The sequence below is a fragment of the Elephantulus edwardii genome, unplaced genomic scaffold (genome assembly GCF_000299155.1).
Source record: "Elephantulus edwardii isolate Elephantulus edwardi_28Jun2011 unplaced genomic scaffold, EleEdw1.0 scaffold00163, whole genome shotgun sequence".
Classification (NCBI taxonomy): domain Eukaryota; kingdom Metazoa; phylum Chordata; class Mammalia; order Macroscelidea; family Macroscelididae; genus Elephantulus; species Elephantulus edwardii.
In genome coordinates, this window is record NW_006399913.1 from 7,785,389 (window position 1) to 7,803,576 (window position 18,188).

The window sequence follows — 18,188 nt, forward strand, 5'->3', positions numbered from 1 at the left end:
TTACTCCTACAGGTTTTCATTTAAAGTAGAGCAATTAACACAGACACACACAACCCACATAGACTTGTAGTGCCGGTCACTGGCATGTGTATTTTACAATACTGGCTGCAACATATGAAGGTGATAAAAAGTCTCTTTTGGCGCCCTGAGAAGTTTGAAACACCCTTTCTTAGCATTTCCTCGCCTATGAGATTTGAAATTCATATAGATATTAACTTTATATCTGTCTCTACTAATTTTTGTTCTTTATTGAAACCTTTAAACTGTATGAGCTCATCAGTATTTTAACTTTGAACATAAGACAAAAAGACAACAAACACGGCAGACAAAAGACAAAACAACACAAACATTGAGGCCTCTTATAACACCTTTCTCATTATTTCCAACTGTTCCTCATATTTCTGTGTTAACACGTTTTTCTTCTTATTCTTACGCATATTTTAGACCCTTCTGAGTTAATACTTTTCCTATTAATAACAAAGGAGAATTCCAAAGGGAGTTGCAGGTTCTATATCAGCTTTTCTACTAAAAGTGCAAGACTTTCGAATTCAGCATCTGACAAAGCAGGGATAGATATAAAAGCTCCAAATTGTTTTAATAAATTTCTTTCCCATAAGTTAGCACTGATGTATAGCACATAAAATTGCATTTGAGCCTTTTGGTCATCAGATTCTGCACAATCATAAATAGTTTTCTAATTTAGCAAGAGTTAATGTTAATTTTTTGCAAAGGCCAATTAAGAGGTTAATTATTTTTTACTAATAACAGTCACATTAGCTTTTATATCCACAAGACCTGTAAAAGAAATTTGATTAACAGAAAAAGAGAGGACTTTTGATCATTAATGATGGTTTTTCAAAACAAATGTTTTTCAGTACCTCCAAATCCTCTTACTTTTGATCTATTAATAGTAGGAAATGCTTGATAAGGAAGAAGCAAAAGTTGAGCTATTATTTAACTAGTTTGTAGGTAAAGGAACAGTAATTTCATAAATAAACTTTAAACTTACACTTCTAATATGAATCTGAAAACCTTGACTATTAAGGCTATTACATTTTAAAAATTTTCCCATAGTTCCTTAACCAAAAGACATCAGTTCCTAATTCATACACTTTTCCTGAGGAGAAAAAAGTATAAATAAGGTTTGAGTGATTAATCAGCCGCAGCACTGCCTTTGAATCTGACACTTTTAGTTTTGCTCCGGACTCTCCTCTTGACGCTGCAAGAGATATGTATGGTTAGACATAGAGTGCAGGGGCGAGGGGAGGGAGAAAGAGGCAGTGCCAGCAACACCGTTCCATTCTTGGGGAAGCAGACACAGACTTTCTTAGCAAAATCTAAAAATTTAGATGACTGCTGATATTCTAACTTTTTGTAATTAGGATTAAAAGGAGGAGGTGCATTTCGAGCTTATCCAATTGTTCTAAGACTTTCCCTAACATATCCTCAGCTTTCGAGCTAAAAAACACTTCAGAGTTTAGGGGTGCAGGCCAATTTTGAGCAGTTCCCTTCTCTAGTTCTATAACTCCTCGCCTCCCATGCCTATCTCCAGGGAGGGATATATATCAGGGGAATCTCATCCTTTTTTCTCCATCCCCGATTCAGCTTCTCATGCATGATTACTTTCAGCTTCTTCTTTCAACTTATTTCATTGCTAGAGTCTAAGGTATCTCTAACAAATCTCCACAAGATGAAAGTATAAAGTTGTTGGGGATTTAATTTTACAAAGCGAGTTTTTAACATATTCTGAAAAGTGTGCACATACAATGTTTTTACCTTATTAATCCCCATCTCCCCCTTTCTCCGATCTTTACCTTCACCGAAGGCAAATTCAGTAAGTTCCTATCTTAAGACTTTCACGGATCCCTTAGTGTTTTCCCTCCGTGTTCAGCGGTCCCTGTTTGGGCTCCAATTATCGGTGATCCAGCCCCAATATGTCGGGAGAATTCCGCCAAAAGGAGGTACCAGGTTGAAATGAAGATGCGGAGAGGCTAATTGCTGATGACAAATAGCAAGTTTAATATTTTGGCAAGGATATATATACACGTCTTAGGAACATGACTTCAGGGGTAGTTGCATTATCTCTTATCTGTCCTGAGATGTTGACTGGTAGATCAAACATTCCCAGACCTCAACACAAAACAAAGACATCTTCCAGGATATCCTATGATATCTATTAGAAAACAAGAAGGTATCACATTCCTAGAATTCTGAGGCCTTTGGTCACTCCCTATTCATTAGCATACTGCTTCCTCGAGTTGTTTTCTGCAGAACAGATGGTCAAGCCAAGATAGGTAGTCCTGCTGTTTTTACAAGGCTTTGCTGCTCCTGCTTTGCAGGTTAGCAAGGCCCTGGCAATACCTAACAACTGCTAAGAGAACAAGCAGGTTTATTTTGAAAGGGTAAAACCAGGCTACTCTTTGGAAGTAAGGATTTTGGGATTGGAAAGCAGCCTCTTGCCTTCTTTTTCTTTCTCTCCACCCCCCCCCCCCCGCCCCTTTGTGTACCATCTAATCGCATTCGATTGGCACAGGAGGAGATTGTCCCTCCTTCTTCAGAGGAGCATCTGATGGTTTCAAACCATATGCCTTTGAGATACCAGCAATTTCTTGCCACTAGGCTACCAGAGCTACCTGAAGGCAAGGATTTTGAAGCTCCGTTTCACATACTCTGGCCATGTGGCCAGTCCCTGGGGAAGGACATTATTCTTGGAAGGGTGGAGGGACAGTGCAGGAGAGGAAGATCCTGGATGAGATGGATTGACACAGTAACTGGAGTAGTGGAAGTGAGTTTGTTGGAGACAGTGAGACTGGCTCAGAACAGGGCAATGTTTTGAGCTATTGTTTATAGTGGCACTGCCATGAATCGCAGGCAATTCCATGGCACATAACAACTGGAGGACTAACACATATAATCAGGAAAGAGGTAATAAGTCCTCTGAATAGTGGTCCTTCAAATGGCCAAGAAATTAGGACAAAATTACATCTACAGTCACATAATGTTTCTAAAGAACATTTAATCACAAGAAGAAATGTTCATAACAAAATAAATAGGACACAAAATTGCATAGAATGTTACAGTATAATCTTGTTTGTTTATGAAGAGCATGTACCAGACAAAAAACATTAGCCTGTTTATCCCTGGAGCTTGATGATTTTTAATTTACACATGTTCCTTTCTTAACTTCTAGTGTTATTATTTTAAGCAAAAAGTTTAAAAAAATCTAAGTAAAATATACTCCAAAGAGTAAGCCTTTCTCGGGTGACCTGCGTAGATGTTCAAGGACCATGTGGTTTGCCTGTGTTCTGAGCTGTCTCCTAGGATTTTCCATGGGGTCCTTACCCTGCTCACGCTCTCATGCCCAGGTTCCATGCTGACTACTTCCTTGTTCCCATTGCCCCAGCTCTACCTAGACTCCATACTCTCAGGGAAGATGAACAAAATAGGGGTAGGTAATGAGAATAGCAGCTATGAGAATAACAAGAGAAGGTGTCTAAGGAGGGGGAAATGACACACTGGGGCACAGAGTCATAAGCATCTCTCTGAAAGGGCCAGGAGAAAAAATAGCACAGCCTCTCACTGCCCCAGGTAGAAAGCAGATGAAGAGCACATAGCCCTGCACCATGGTGCCCCTAGAGTCATACCAATAGCAAGAGGTTGGCTTACTTGTTGCTGACTCACAGACTCGTAGTTGTGGTAACACAATGGGGTTTATTAGGGAAGAAAGTTAGAGAATAGGGGAGGCCAAAAAAATATCATCCATATCAAGTCTAGGCTTTGGCCCAGGTTCCAAGGCACAGTTTATCAATGAGTCCAGGCTGGTTTCAGTTCAGCAGTCAAATCCAAATCATCCAGCAAGGTTTGCCTATAAATAAACAAGTATCCAGCAAGTTTAAGTCAGCTTCTCCTTCAAGTGTCTAGTAAGAACAAAAAAACACCTTTAACTAGGGCTTTTATCTTAGGGCTCCTCTTCTTACACCTTGCCACAATCTCTCCAACATCACCACCAGCCTCTCACCAACATGGTCTGCTCCAGTCTCCCTCAAGTCTTCCCACAGCACATCTTGCTTGCCTCAAGTCTTGCTACCCCATATGTAAAACACTGTTTCTCTTATCCTAGACCCACAGCTATTGGTAATTTGTAAGACCATGTGTTTCCAGTTAAGGTAGCTGGAAACCAGAGGGGACTAACTGTAATGGCTAAAAAATATTGAACTTTTAGGCTAAAAGTACATATAAGAAAGGCTAAAATGTATATATTGCTCTTGTGTTATGTAAGAGATAACAGCAAGGTGTCCTAGGTCACGTCTGTTCTATGAAGAGGTAGAGCATCTGGTGAAGCTTCCTTTGATGTAAACTCAAGGGCATCTTTGTACAAAGCTAAATCCAGCTGCCATGGGAACTAAGAGTCCTTATCATAAGGTCTGTTTTTTTACTGAGATGCAACCGGTAGGCAGCATGATCATCTTCAATATGTCTGTGAAAGTATTCCTGTAAAAGGATTAGTGGCCAAAGACCTTAGTGAGCTCATTTCAGTTTAGCATTTGGGATTGTAGTCTTTTAGGGTCTAATTTCATAATCTTACCAGATAGTTCTATCTCTCTTATATATACTTATGCAAGTATGCTCTTAAGAAACTGAATCTTGTCCTTTCTTTGTTATAAAATGTATTCCTACACATAGATATCCTATAAAATGCAGTGGAACTGCCTCTAGGGTTTTCCATGCCAGTAAATGGTTACAGAAGCAAATTGTCTCATCATCTTCTTCCCAAGAGAAATTGGTGGGTTCCTAGCACAAACTTTTTTATTTACAGTTAAATGCTTTACCCACAGTACCACCAAGTTCCCTAAGCGACTGATACTCAAATTCTCACCATCAAGTCATAACAGCTCATAATTAACTCTTCATTGACTTTCTGAGAATATTAATTGTGTTGAAGGAAATTGATAGGGTGATAATAGTGAAAAGTTAAGAATTAAATCTATTGAAGTTTAAGTATAGGGGGAAAGTCAGAGACTGCAGCTGTTGGTCTTTTCTTGTCTAAACAATGAAGAGGGAAGAAAAAGAAAAGTGGGCTAAAATATGGAACAAAACTAAAAACTATAAAAATCTTCCACAGAGATTGCTAGCCCTATAACAATGGCCCTTTTTGTCATTCTTGTGTACCATTGGATGGTAACTGCCTCATAGTTGACCTTCCAGTAGGTTTTCAGCCTGCAAATCAAAACAACAATGAGATCTTTTTTACCGCAGTAGTAGAAGGAATGTTTAACAGGACAGCAAGCAATAAATGTTGGAAAGAATGAAGAAAAATTGGAAGGTAGTTTGGCATTTTGTCAAAAAGCTAAACATAGACATCCCATATGATCCAGCTATTGCACTGTGCGGAATATACCCCAAGGAAATAAGAACTGAGGCACATGTGTTCAAAGCAGCATTATTCACAATAACAAGAAAATGGAAACAGCCTAAATACCCATCAACAAACAAATGGATTGAGAAATTGTGGTACATTCACACAATGGAATAATATGCAGCACTAAGGAATAACAATTTCTTAAAATACTCTATAACATGGGAGAGTCTAAAGGGAATTCTGCTCAGTCAATTAACTCCATCTCCTAAGGATAAATGCTGCATGAGAATATTATTGTAAGAATAGAAGGATAACTGAGTAGGATGTGTATAAATATTCAAACGGGAGGGCAAAAATTAGAAGGGGACAGAAATAGGGGAAGGAGGGGAATCACTAGGAAAGCAGAGGTTAATGGACAGAGGGGAGGTGAAAGAATAGGAAAGAGTCAAATGAAACTTGAAAAGGTGAAATATTAGGTAGATATTTATGGTAACTAATTCTATAAAATACAATATCCACAAATTATGCATAAAGCGCAATGTACATGAATGAAACACAATGTAAACTAAAGAGTGTATAAAACACAATGTACATGCATAAAATAGTGATTATGAGTGAGTGTATGTAAACCAATAAAAATATAAGAATGAAAAAAGATTGCTTGATATGAGATTGCCCATCCATCATCCCCTACAGAGAAGATGAAGAATTAATACTGTGTGCTTTTGGGTTGGCATCATAATTCCTAACCACTAGGCTCCCAGAGCTTTGAGCAAAACTTAGCATGTGGCTCAAATTTCAGCCAAAAAATGCATACACTAATGCAATGAAAATAACACCAGGGAGTTAATCACTCCTTAGAACAATCAACCAGTCAAAATCAAAAGGATAGTATTTGCCCAGGGACAAAGTTTAGAAGATAGGAAAGAATAGAATAGAAGAGTTTATGGAAACAAGAACTACAGATGGAAGTCAAAATGCAGTTATGTTGTGAATATTAGGGTTCATGAAAAAGATCAACATGTATACTAATAGGTGAACAGAAAACAACTTTTCTGTATAAATTTTTTGCTTAAATAACACATACATACAAAAAAAAACCACCAAGTATCCCTTCTCCAATCACCAGATTCCAAGATCATAAAAGGAAAAAGATTGCTTGTTTTAATAAGCAAAGCCTTAGCTAGTATTTTTTTCACATACTCTCATTGCAGCTAAAACATTTTCTATGTGCTCCTACATGATATTTTAATGATATGCTTACATAAACTCATCTTATTTTAGACTGAAAGCTTTTTGAGGACAGTGACCATGTATTATTTCTTGTGTAGTTCTTGGAACTCAGACAGAGAAGTACTCAATAAATCATTGTTGTATGGAACAATCTGGAATTAATAGAGTTGGAAAAAAAAAGTATGTTATGAGGATACCAGAGGCAATAATGCAAGTTAAAAATAACTGGCCATTCACAAAAGAAGAAACTGAATAGATCATAAAAAGGCTTTCCCACCAAAAAAAATGTCCTGAACCTTCATGGCTGAATTCTACCAAACATAAGAGAAGATCTATCACCAATTCTATTAAATTATTTTTAAAAAATAGTGAGCCTTTTTAAGTGCAGCAATGAATGAATGGAAATCCAAAATCTCTGTAACTATTCATTAAAACTAATAAAATAATTTTTTAAATGGAAAAAGAAGGAATACTTTAAGAGTCATTCTATGAAGCAAGTATAACCCTAATACCAAAATCAGGCAAAGATATTACCAAAAAAGAGAACTACCAATAGCTCTCATGAATATAGATACAAAAATCCTTAACAAAATTCTGGCCAATGAAATCCAACAGCATATTAAAAAAAATAATAACTCATTCACACAATGGAATACTATGCAGTATGCAGGAGCAATGATTTTGTAAATTATTACCTAACTTGGGAGGGACTGGAGAGCCTTATTGCTGAGTGAACTCAGTCCCACAAGGATAAATATTGTATAAAGCCATTAATGTAGAATGAGTATAAGGATCCACAAGGGGTGAGAGAAGTTGAAAGCAGAAGGATGAAGATGTGCAGGGGGAGGGAGGTATTAATCATTGGGTTGTACAATTTGATGGGGGGAGGGAAATAGAAAGAATTTGTTCTTGAAAACAATGAATTTGAATTTTGTAAATAAACTAGTAGAAAAAAATTCATCATGACCAAGTGGAATTCTTAACAGGTATGCAAGAATGCTTCAGTATAAGAAATGCAATCAACATAATTCATCACATTAACAAAGCAAATACTAAGAACCATATGATCCTAGCAATTTATGCAGAAAAGGCATTTGACAAAAATCTAATCCCCCTTTCTGATTAAAACATTCAGCAAAATAGGAATAGAAGAGAATTTCCTCAACTTAGTGAAAACTATATATGCAAAACTAAAAGCTAATATCATTTTCAATGGAGAAAGCCTAAAAGTATTCTCCTTGTAAAAAGGGACTAGACAAGGATTTGCACTGTCACCACTCCTATTCAGTATTGTATTGGAAGTACTTGCTAGGGCAATAAAGCAAGAGAAGGAAATAAGAGGCATCCATATTTGCAAAGACATGGTGAGACTGTTACTATATGCAGATAATGTGATAATGTATACAGAAAACCCCAATGATTCAAGCAAAAATCTGTTAGAGCTAGTAGATCAATTTTGTAGAGTGGTAGGATGTAAGATCAGTGTACAAAAGTCAGTGGGATTCTTCTAGAGGAACAGAGAGGGAAAATAAGAAAGCAATACCATTTATAATAGCCAACTATCAGAAGCCTGGCTAACTTGCAAAGCAAGATTAGCCCTGTACTGTAAAACCAGCAAGACTAATTCCATCTAGGTTAGAACATCTGCTTGTCAATAAACAACTCAAGGAAGCAGGATGTTAATGAATAAGAGTGACCAAAGGTCTCAGACCTTAGGGAATTTTATCTACCGAAACTCTTTGTTTCTTAGAGCTCACAATAAGGTATGCTGGAAACCATCTTTGTATTGTGCTGAGGTCTGTGAGAGTTAATGTTTGACCTGAGAGTCAACATCTCGGACGGAAAGAGATAATGCAATTGCTACTGCAGAGGTGCTTCCAAAAACCTATATATGCTTTTCAAAAAATAAAAGTCTTTGCTATTTGTGATCAGTGATAGTCTCTCTGCATCTTCATTTAATCCTCGTTCCCTTCTCTCGACAGAACTGTTTCAATATATTGAGGCTGGACCTCAATAGCCAACTACAAATTGAGATAGTTAGGAATAAACTTAACTAGACTCACAAAAGACCTTCACAAAGAAAACTATAAAATACTTCTGCAAGAAACAATAAAAGCCCTAAATAAATGGGGAAATGTTCCTTGTTCATGGATTTGTTGTTGTTGATAGGTTCCATCTAGTCAAGTATGAGTCATAATGATCCTATGAACAAAAGATCTGAACCTTGTTCTATCCTGCACCATCCTCACACTTCCTGGCACATAAAAGCCCATTGCAGCAGTCACCATGTCAATTCACCTGGTTAAAGGTCTTATTCTTCTTTGACAACCCTCTACCCTTCCTAGCGTTATGTCCTCCAAGGAATAGCCCCTTCTACCAACATGCCCAAAGTATGTGAAGAGAAGCCTCATCATTCTTAAATTCAAAGAGCACTGTGGCTGCCCCTCTCCAAGACATACCTGTTTACTCTTTTGATTGTCCATGTGATATTCAGTGCTCTTCTCCACCACAGCTCAAATGCATCAATTCTTCTTTAGTCATCCTTATTCATTGTCCAGCTCTTAGATGCATAGAAAGTGATTGGAAGGATCACAGCCTAAATCACATGCACCGTAGTTCTCAAACTGACATCATTACTCCTCAATAATTTGGAAAGGTTTCTAACTGCAGATTTTCCTAATGCAATGAATCTCCTTATTTTGCTCCTAACTGCTGGCACCAAGGGTATTAACTGTGGATTCAAGCAAGATGAAGCTGTTGACAGTTTCAATCTCCTCTCTATCTATCGTGACGTTGCCTATCGGTCCAGTTGTAAGAATCTTTGTTTTCTTGAAATTGAGGAGCAGTCCATACTGAAGGCTGCATTTCTTGATCTTCTGTAACAGTGCTTCAAGTTCTCCTCATTTTCAGCAAGCAAGGTTGTATCATCCGCATGATGCAGGTTATTGATGAGTTTCCCTCCAATCCTGATGCCACAATCCTCTTCATAGAGTCCAACTTCTTGGATAATTTGCTCAGCATGCATTTTGAATAGATATGGAGAGAGAATACAAACTTGATGCACTCCTTTCCCAATTTTAAGCCATACTGTGTTCCCCTGCTCTGTTCACACAACAGCCTCCTGTTACACAATTTGGTGGGTGGAGGGAGGGGTAGGTAAAGGAAATTGGGACGATCCAGTGGAGATATGAAAAGACAAGGTAACAGTGGGCATAGTTCAATGATGATTAATTTTATAAAGTGTAATTAATGAGAATTGTTGTATGAAGGACAGTGTGAAACACAATGCATACAAATTTTGTAAGCAAATCAATATAAAACAAAAATTTACTTTTTATTTATAAAAAAAGTAGCTGGCCATATAATTTGTAGAAAGTGGGTACAGAGTAATGTTTTTATTGACCATCTAACTGAACAAACAATTCAATGGCATTAGTGGAAAAGCCATTTTTCCTAATTGTTTTATTGGAAAAGAACATATATATAATTAACAAAAAATAGTACAATAAATATCTGTATGTCCACCACTTAAATCAACAAAATATTGAAACTTGTTAATGTTATACCACAATTGTTTTCTGACGTAAGATGGATCATGGCTGAAAGCTGAGAATAACAGAAGGATGGGATGTCTGTTTTATTAACTGTGTAAAGGTATTTGACTGTGTGGATCACAACAAATTATGACTAACCTTGAGAAAAATGGGAAATCCAGAACATTTAGTCATGCTCATGTGAAACCTATACCTAAACCAAGAAGCTATTGTCCAAACACAGCAAGAGACTACTTTACCATTTGAATAGAGAAGGACGTGCATCAGAGATGTGCCCTTTCTCTCTACCTATTCAATCTGTCTGTTGAGAAATTAATTTGAATAGCTGAGCTGTATAAAGAAGAATAAAACATCAGGATTGTCCTGAACAACCTGTATCACACAGATGACACAATTTTGCTTGCTGAAAGTGAGGAGGAATTGAAATGTTTGTTGCAGAAGAACTGCAGCCTGAGTGAACTAACTCAGTCTCATAAGAACAAATACTGCATAAGACTATTATTGTAAAAAAGAAGGATAACTAGTAAAAGGTGTATGGGCTCTAAAGGGGGAAGGAGTGAGAGCAGAGGTGTGAGGATGGGCAAAGGGGAAAAAAATCACAGGGTCACACAATTTGATGAGTAGAGTGAAGGGGTAAAGGAAATGGGAAAGACCCAGCCAGGACCTGAAAAGAGGGGATAATGATGGGCATAATTCAAAGGGGATGAAGTTTATAAAATACAATGTATGGGAATGATTGTATGAAACATATGTGAATGAAAGAAAGTGTGAAACACAATGTATATGAATTTTTATGCAAACTAATATAAAGTAAAACTATATAATAAGAAAATTGCAGCCTTCAGCAGTATGGTCTACATTTCAGGATCAAGAAAACACAGGGTATGATGGGCAAGGTTCATTGCTGATTACTTTTATAAAACATAATGCATGAGAATGATTGTATGAAACACAATATGAATAAGAAATAGTGTGAAATACAATTTATACAATATTTATAAACAAACAAATAACTTTTTAAAAAATCAAGAAAACAAAATCCTCACCACTGGACCAATGGACCAGTAGGCAACATCATGATAGAGAAAAGATTAAAGTTGTCAACTATTACATCTTATTTTGATTCAAAATCAATACCTTTCATACCAACAGTCAAGGCATCAAGAGACATTGTGGCTGATGCCCATTTGGACCTAGCCACAGATAGCTGGAGATGAGCTGACTTGAACTCAACAAGGTGAAAAGACAATGATCCATGCTACTAGTGTTGATTGCTGCAACCCAGTGGCTTGCTCTGAACTGGACTTTGCTTGTGGATGAAGATGCTCAAAATTAGACAGTATATTCTTCAGCAAAAGGAACATGCTTTTCTCCTCAAAGTACTGGTTGGATAGGAATGGGCAAATCAGTAATTGGTTAACTAAAATGAGGATATTAAGGCATGAGACATAAAGTAGGTGGCTTACACACTTTCACAAATGTAGTTATTAATAAGATATTTGTAAGTAGGGGGAAAACTTCACTATATATTAATTAAATACAACATAAATGAAAGATTATATAAAACACAATTTACATGCCTGAAATACAATGTATATGAATTATGTATGCAAACCAATACAAATATTTCATAAAAAAGGAAACCAAGAGATGTATTGCATTGAGAAAATTTACTGTGAGAGACTTCTTCAGAATCCTGAACAGTAATGATGTCAGTTGGGAGACTAAGATGTGCCTGATCCAAAGCATACTCTTAATTACTTGCTATACTTCTGAAAGTGGGACAGTGACTAAGGATTACAGAAAAAGAACACACCTTTGAGTCGTGGTGTTGAAGAAAAATACTGAATATCCCATGGACTGCCTAGAGAACAAACAGGTCTGTCCTCAATAAAGTGAAACCAGGTTGCTCCTTGAAGATAAGGATGGTGAAACTTCATCTCACATTCTTTGGATATGTTATTCAGAGGGAACAGTCCTTGAAAAAGGACATCATATTTGGAATGATGGAGGATCAACATAAGAGAGGACGACCGACAACAAGATGGATTGACATGATGTTGGTAGATATGGGCTCAAAAGTGTCAGAGAGATTCTGAGGATAGCACAGGATAGGCCAAGGTTCAGATCTGCTGTTCATATGTCACTATGAGTCACAGCTGGCTTGACAGCACATAACAACAACACAATATTACGAAGACATAGAGATATATTTATTAGTTGTCTTGTTTAATACAAAGAAAGTCTTCATAAGGAGACTATCTAAAGCAGCACTAACAGTCTTTCTCTTGCAATGAAGACTGGCTAGATATAAGGGTTTTCAAGGCCTTATGTGATTAAGCTCTTCAGTTTCACTTCTTTTCTGGGGGAGTGGCATCCTCTTTTGTTGTTCTTGCATATTCTTCTGCAGCTGGGCTGTAAGCCCAGCAACTAGATTTCTCTCTCCTGCCTCAGGGCTTTTGTGCAGGCTATTGCTTTTGCCAACATGACCACCCTTCATCTGGCTAAATTCTACTTTGCTTCTTAACTTAAAGTTCCCCTCTTCCAGGAAGTATTCTTTACACTCACAGTCTGCTAGGCAGCATCTACCACATGCTTCCTCAGCAACCCCATTACACCTCTTATCAATATCATGATGTTCCCTCTCTCCATTATTAGCTTTTTAATACCTAGCATTGATGAAAATGGTTGTATTTCATTTCTGCATCCTCTATGTTTATCCTGAGATTTTCATATAGTAAAGCCTCAAGAAATATCTGTTGAAATAATAAATTTTAAAAGAAACATTAAACTAGGTAGCTGTTTACAATGAAAAACCAAGTATCTTAGTTTGCCTACTTGTGTTTGACAACCTGTAAATTTCTTCCCAAAGAACCATGGTTGTGCAGAGGTTAAGCAGCAAGTTACTAAGCAAGAGGTTGGTAGTTTGAATCCACCCACCAGCTGCTGTCTGAGAGAAAAATATGGCTGTCTGCTTCTGTAAAGATTCAAGGCCTTAGAGACCTTATGGGGCAATTCAACTATTATCTCTAGGGTCACCATGAGTTAGAATCAATTCAGTGGCAGTGTGAGTTGGGAGGATCTTTCCAGCCTTCAAACTCTATTGTTGTTGTTAAGTGCCGTCAAGTCGCAGGCGACTCATAGCGACCCTATGAAGGAGAGTCCTTGATGCTTGGGTGCCTTTTCATCCTCTCTCCAGGTTCATAGGGTTTCCAGAGGCAAGCTATTATGGAAGCGGATGCCACTCCTCCTTCCTCAAACTCTATTACATAACATAATATAGAATAGTGTCCAGAGTTGAAATCCTAAAGACCTTTTCTTTCTCTAGAGGTGACTCAAAGGTAAATTATGTAGTCTGACCTCTCTATTAGCGGATTCCTCAATCTCAGGATTATGTCTGAGGTTAACATAGATTGAACAAATGATTGCTATAGAAACAGCATCTCTCCTGAAAGTCATTTCCCTCTATGACTATGCAGGTTAACTCCTGGCTAAACCTGGTATAGAGTCCTAATAAAAGCGGGCTCAAGGGGAGAAAACTAAAAAATAATATTAGGCCTAACACTTAGCATTGTTGTTGTTGTTGTTGTTGATTGCCTTTGAGTTGAGCATTCATAGTGACCCTACAAACAAAAGGCCTAAAGCCCCTCTACAAATATTGACATTTATCAAAGTTCATAGAATTTCTGGAGGCATGATATTTAGGAAGTGGATAGCAACTATTCATTTATACAAGCCTAGCTGAGTCTTACATCAACCAAGAAAAGGGAGCTCTCTTATTTTTATTTCCTATATGAAGAAACAAACTCAGCTCAAAGAATTGAAGTGTCATTCTCAAGGTGAGAAATCTAGACAGTAAAACAATAACTTCAAGTGTAATTCCAAAGCCTATGCTCTTTATTACTACTACTACTAATGCAAACAGGTACCACCAAGAAAATTATATATTTGGAGAAAATGGGATTCCTGGAAGTGACCAAGGACCAATGACTTCACCAAGAATCTAACCTCTTAAATCTAAAATATAATTTAGGACTTGAGCTGCCACCACTGCCCGATCTTGTGAATGAGACACAAACACAGAGTCACAAGACACCAGACAGAGGAAGTATTGAAGATTGTGCAGCTTCAGCATCATGGCTCCCAACTACAATAGCAGCTGGATGAATAGGGTCCAGTTTCTCAGAGCAGGAGTGACGCAGAATGTCAACAAATCAAGCCCATAACCGTGGAGTCGAGCTTGATTTAAAAATCCTATCAAACAGATTAGAACTGTGCAAGTGAGTTTCCAAGACCGTAGATCTTTATAGGTACAGACTGCCACACATCTTTCTCCCATAGAGCAATTGAGAGATTGAAATGTCGACCTTTCACTGAGCAGCAAAGCACTTACCACTGTGCCACCAGCATTCAATATGGGCAGACTGGCAGCATACCTGATGTAGTAACCAGATACAGCTATCGAGCCACTCTGGCTTTCAACTAATCTTGTTCCTCTACCCCTTAGCTACCAAGCAGCAAGACCTATAATATTAATATCAAATATTTATTGACTATTTTAAGGAATTTGTATGCATTCATACATTTAAATACGTACGAGAAACTTTAATGTAAGCATTCTTCATGAAGAAACAAAGGTACAATCTACCAGATGCTCTGCTGGAGAAGGAGGGGAAATCTCCTCCTGCACCAGTCAGATCTGATTTGACGGTACAAACACAAAAAAATAAAAAAGAAAGAAAGAAAGGTGCAGAGTTTAAGTAATTTGCCTAACTTAAAAGAGACTGGAGTTACACACTCAGGCAGTCTAGTTCCTCAGTCAACTAATGTTGTCATTTATAAACTCTCATAGATCTATAACCCACCTCTCCCACTAGTGTAGAGATAGTCTCTAATTCCCACTCATTCAGTCAGGATTCACCCCAAGAACAAGACAGCTGCTGCTGCAGGAAGAATAGCTCTTATTATTCATAGTCTATCTACAAGATTAGCCCTCCATTCACTGAAGCTGACAAAAATGAAAATAAATCCCTGAGCACCAAAATACAATCTTGTGTTTATCCCATCTGACTTTAAAAATCATCTCAAGATTAGGTTTGAGGCAGGCATTGAACAGGAATCACCGAAGAGCAGACAAACTGTGGGAAGATATCAAATATAACACCCATGAAGAGAGCAAAAAGCCATTAGAGGAGAAAGAAAAGATCAGCATGGATGTCATAGGGAGAGGTGGGCAAAGGATAGGGGAAAGATCCTCTGTGCAAAACAATATACATGAACTTTGTAAGGAAGCCATCATTTTTAAAAAATAAATAAAATCAATTTCAAGAAGAAGAAAAATCTAAAAATTGCACTAGGACATCAAGAAGCCAAGAAATGCAAAAGTGAAAGAGATGAACAGAAGATTTCAAAGTGCAGCTCGAGAATACAGGGCAAAGTATTATAATGAAATATGCAAAGAATTGGATTGGGGAATAAAAAAGGAAGGATTTGATTGCTATTTCTCTAGTTGATAGAACTGAAAAATTCAAAACTTGAGTTGCAATACTGAGAATTGCTATGGGAAAAATTTTGAATGATCCAGAACGCATCAAAAGACAGAGGGGATACACAGAGTCACTGTACCTAAAAAAAATTGGTTAACACTGAAGTATTTTAGGAAGTAGTTTATGATCAACAGTCTATGGTAAAAATTCCTTAACAAAATCCTAGCAAATAGAATATAAAAGTACATTAAAAAAGTAATTAATCATGACCAAGAGAGATTGATAACACGTATGTCAGGATGGTTCAAGAAAAGAAAAACAATCAGTGTAATTCACCATATTAACAAAGCAAATAACAAGAACCATATGATCTTAGCAATTGATGCTGAAAAGGAATTTGACAAAATCAAATAATGCTTCCAGATAAAGACACTCAGCAGAATTGGAATAGAGGAGAATTTTCTCAACATAGAAAACTGTAGATATGCAAAACCAAGAACCAATACCATGCTCAATGGAGAAAAACTAAAAGTATTTTCCTCGTGAACAGGTACCGGACAAGGATGCCCACTGTCACCACTTCTATTCAATATTGTATTGGAAGTGCTTCCTAGGGCAATACAACAAGAGAAGGAACTAAAAGTCATCTAATTGGCAAAGGGATGGTTAAACTATCAATATATGCACTGCATGGAAGGAGATTGCCCATCCTTCTCCCACAAAGCATCTGGTGGATTTGAATCACATGCAGTTGGGATTACAGCACAACTTCTTATCACTATGCTTACTAGAGCTCCCTGAAAAATATGGAACGCCAGATGTTCCACTGGAGAATGAGGGCCAATCTCCTTCTGTGCCAGTCATATTCAATTTGACGGCACACAACAAGAAAAAAAGAAAATTTAAAAATATGGAACACTTCATGAATTTGCATGTCATCCTTGTGCAGAAACCATACTAATCTCTGTATCATTCCAATTTTAGTATATGTGCTGCTGGATCAAGCACATTATCGCTATATGTGGATGATATGATAGTGCACAGAGAAAATCCCAAGGACTCAGGAAAAAAAAATGTTGGAGCTAGTAGACCAACAGAGTGGGAGAATATAAGATCAATATCCAAAAAATCAGTGCGATTCCTCTACAGTAACAAAGATAACTCAGAGAAGAAAACCAAGAAATCAATACCGTTTACAATAGCCAACCACAAACTGAGATACTTGGGAGTGAACCTAACTAGAGACATAAAAGACCTATACAAAGAAAATTACAGAACATTTCTGTGAGACACAATAAACGACCTAAATAAAAGGGCAAATTAGCCCTGTTCATGGATAGGAAGACTCAATATTGTGAAAATGACAATCTTACCAAAAGCAATCTACATGTTCAGTGCAATCCCAATACAGATACCAAATTCATTTTTCAAGGAGATCAAAAGGGTAATTGTCAAGTTTATTTGGAGAGGAAAGATACCTCGAATAAGCAAAGCACTTCTGAAAAACAAAAATGAAGTGGGAGGCATAGTACTCCCTGGCCTCAAAACCTACTACACAGTGGTAGTAACCAAAACAGCATGGTACTAGTACAGTGACAGGCACATACACCAATGAAACAAAATTAAGAACCCAGAAATGGAACCAGTTATCCCTGGTCAGCTGATATTTAACAAGGAAATAAAACCTATCAAATGGAGAAATGACAAACTTTTCAACATAGGGTGCTGACAAAAGTGGACTCCTACGTGCAGAAAGCTGAAACAAGAGCCACGTCTCACGCTAAACACAAAAATCAACTCAAGGTGGATTAGAGACCTTGAAGTAAAGCCCAAATCATACCGTTCATAAAGAGATAAGCTGGGATCAAGCTTAGAAGGCCTAGTCTATGGTTTAAATAGACTGCCAAATATAGCCAGAAATGCACAATCTGGAGAGAGTAAAATTGATGAATGGGACCTTCTAAAGATTAAATCCCTGTGCACATCAAAAACTTTTTCCAACAGAGTGAAAAGACAACCCACTGACTAGGAAGAAACATTTGGCAAAACTATTTCAGACAAGGGTTTCATATCAAAAGTTTACAGAATACTACAGGGTCTTTAAAAGACAAAGACTATAAACAATTACAAAATGAGCAAAAGACATGGAGAGAACTTTTACAGAGGCAGATATTCAGATGGTTAACAGACACATGAAGGAATGCTTAAAATCACTGGCAATAAGACAGATCCAAATCAAAATCACAATCAGAAAAAACTTTCAAAGATGAAAATTTTGTGTTCACAACTTTCATTCATAGGGTCACTATCAGTTGTCTACGACTTGACGGCACTTAACAGCAGCAAACACCTCACATGGGAGGGACTGGAGAGCACTACACTAAGTGAATAAACTCAGTCTTGTAAGGACAAATACTGTATAAGACCACTATTTCAGAACAAAAGGATCTGAGGTAGGGACTTAATAGTAGGGTCACACAATTTTATGGGTGGAGGGAGGGGTTGATAAAGGAAAGGGGAAATATCCTATATGGAAAACAACGTATATGAATTTTA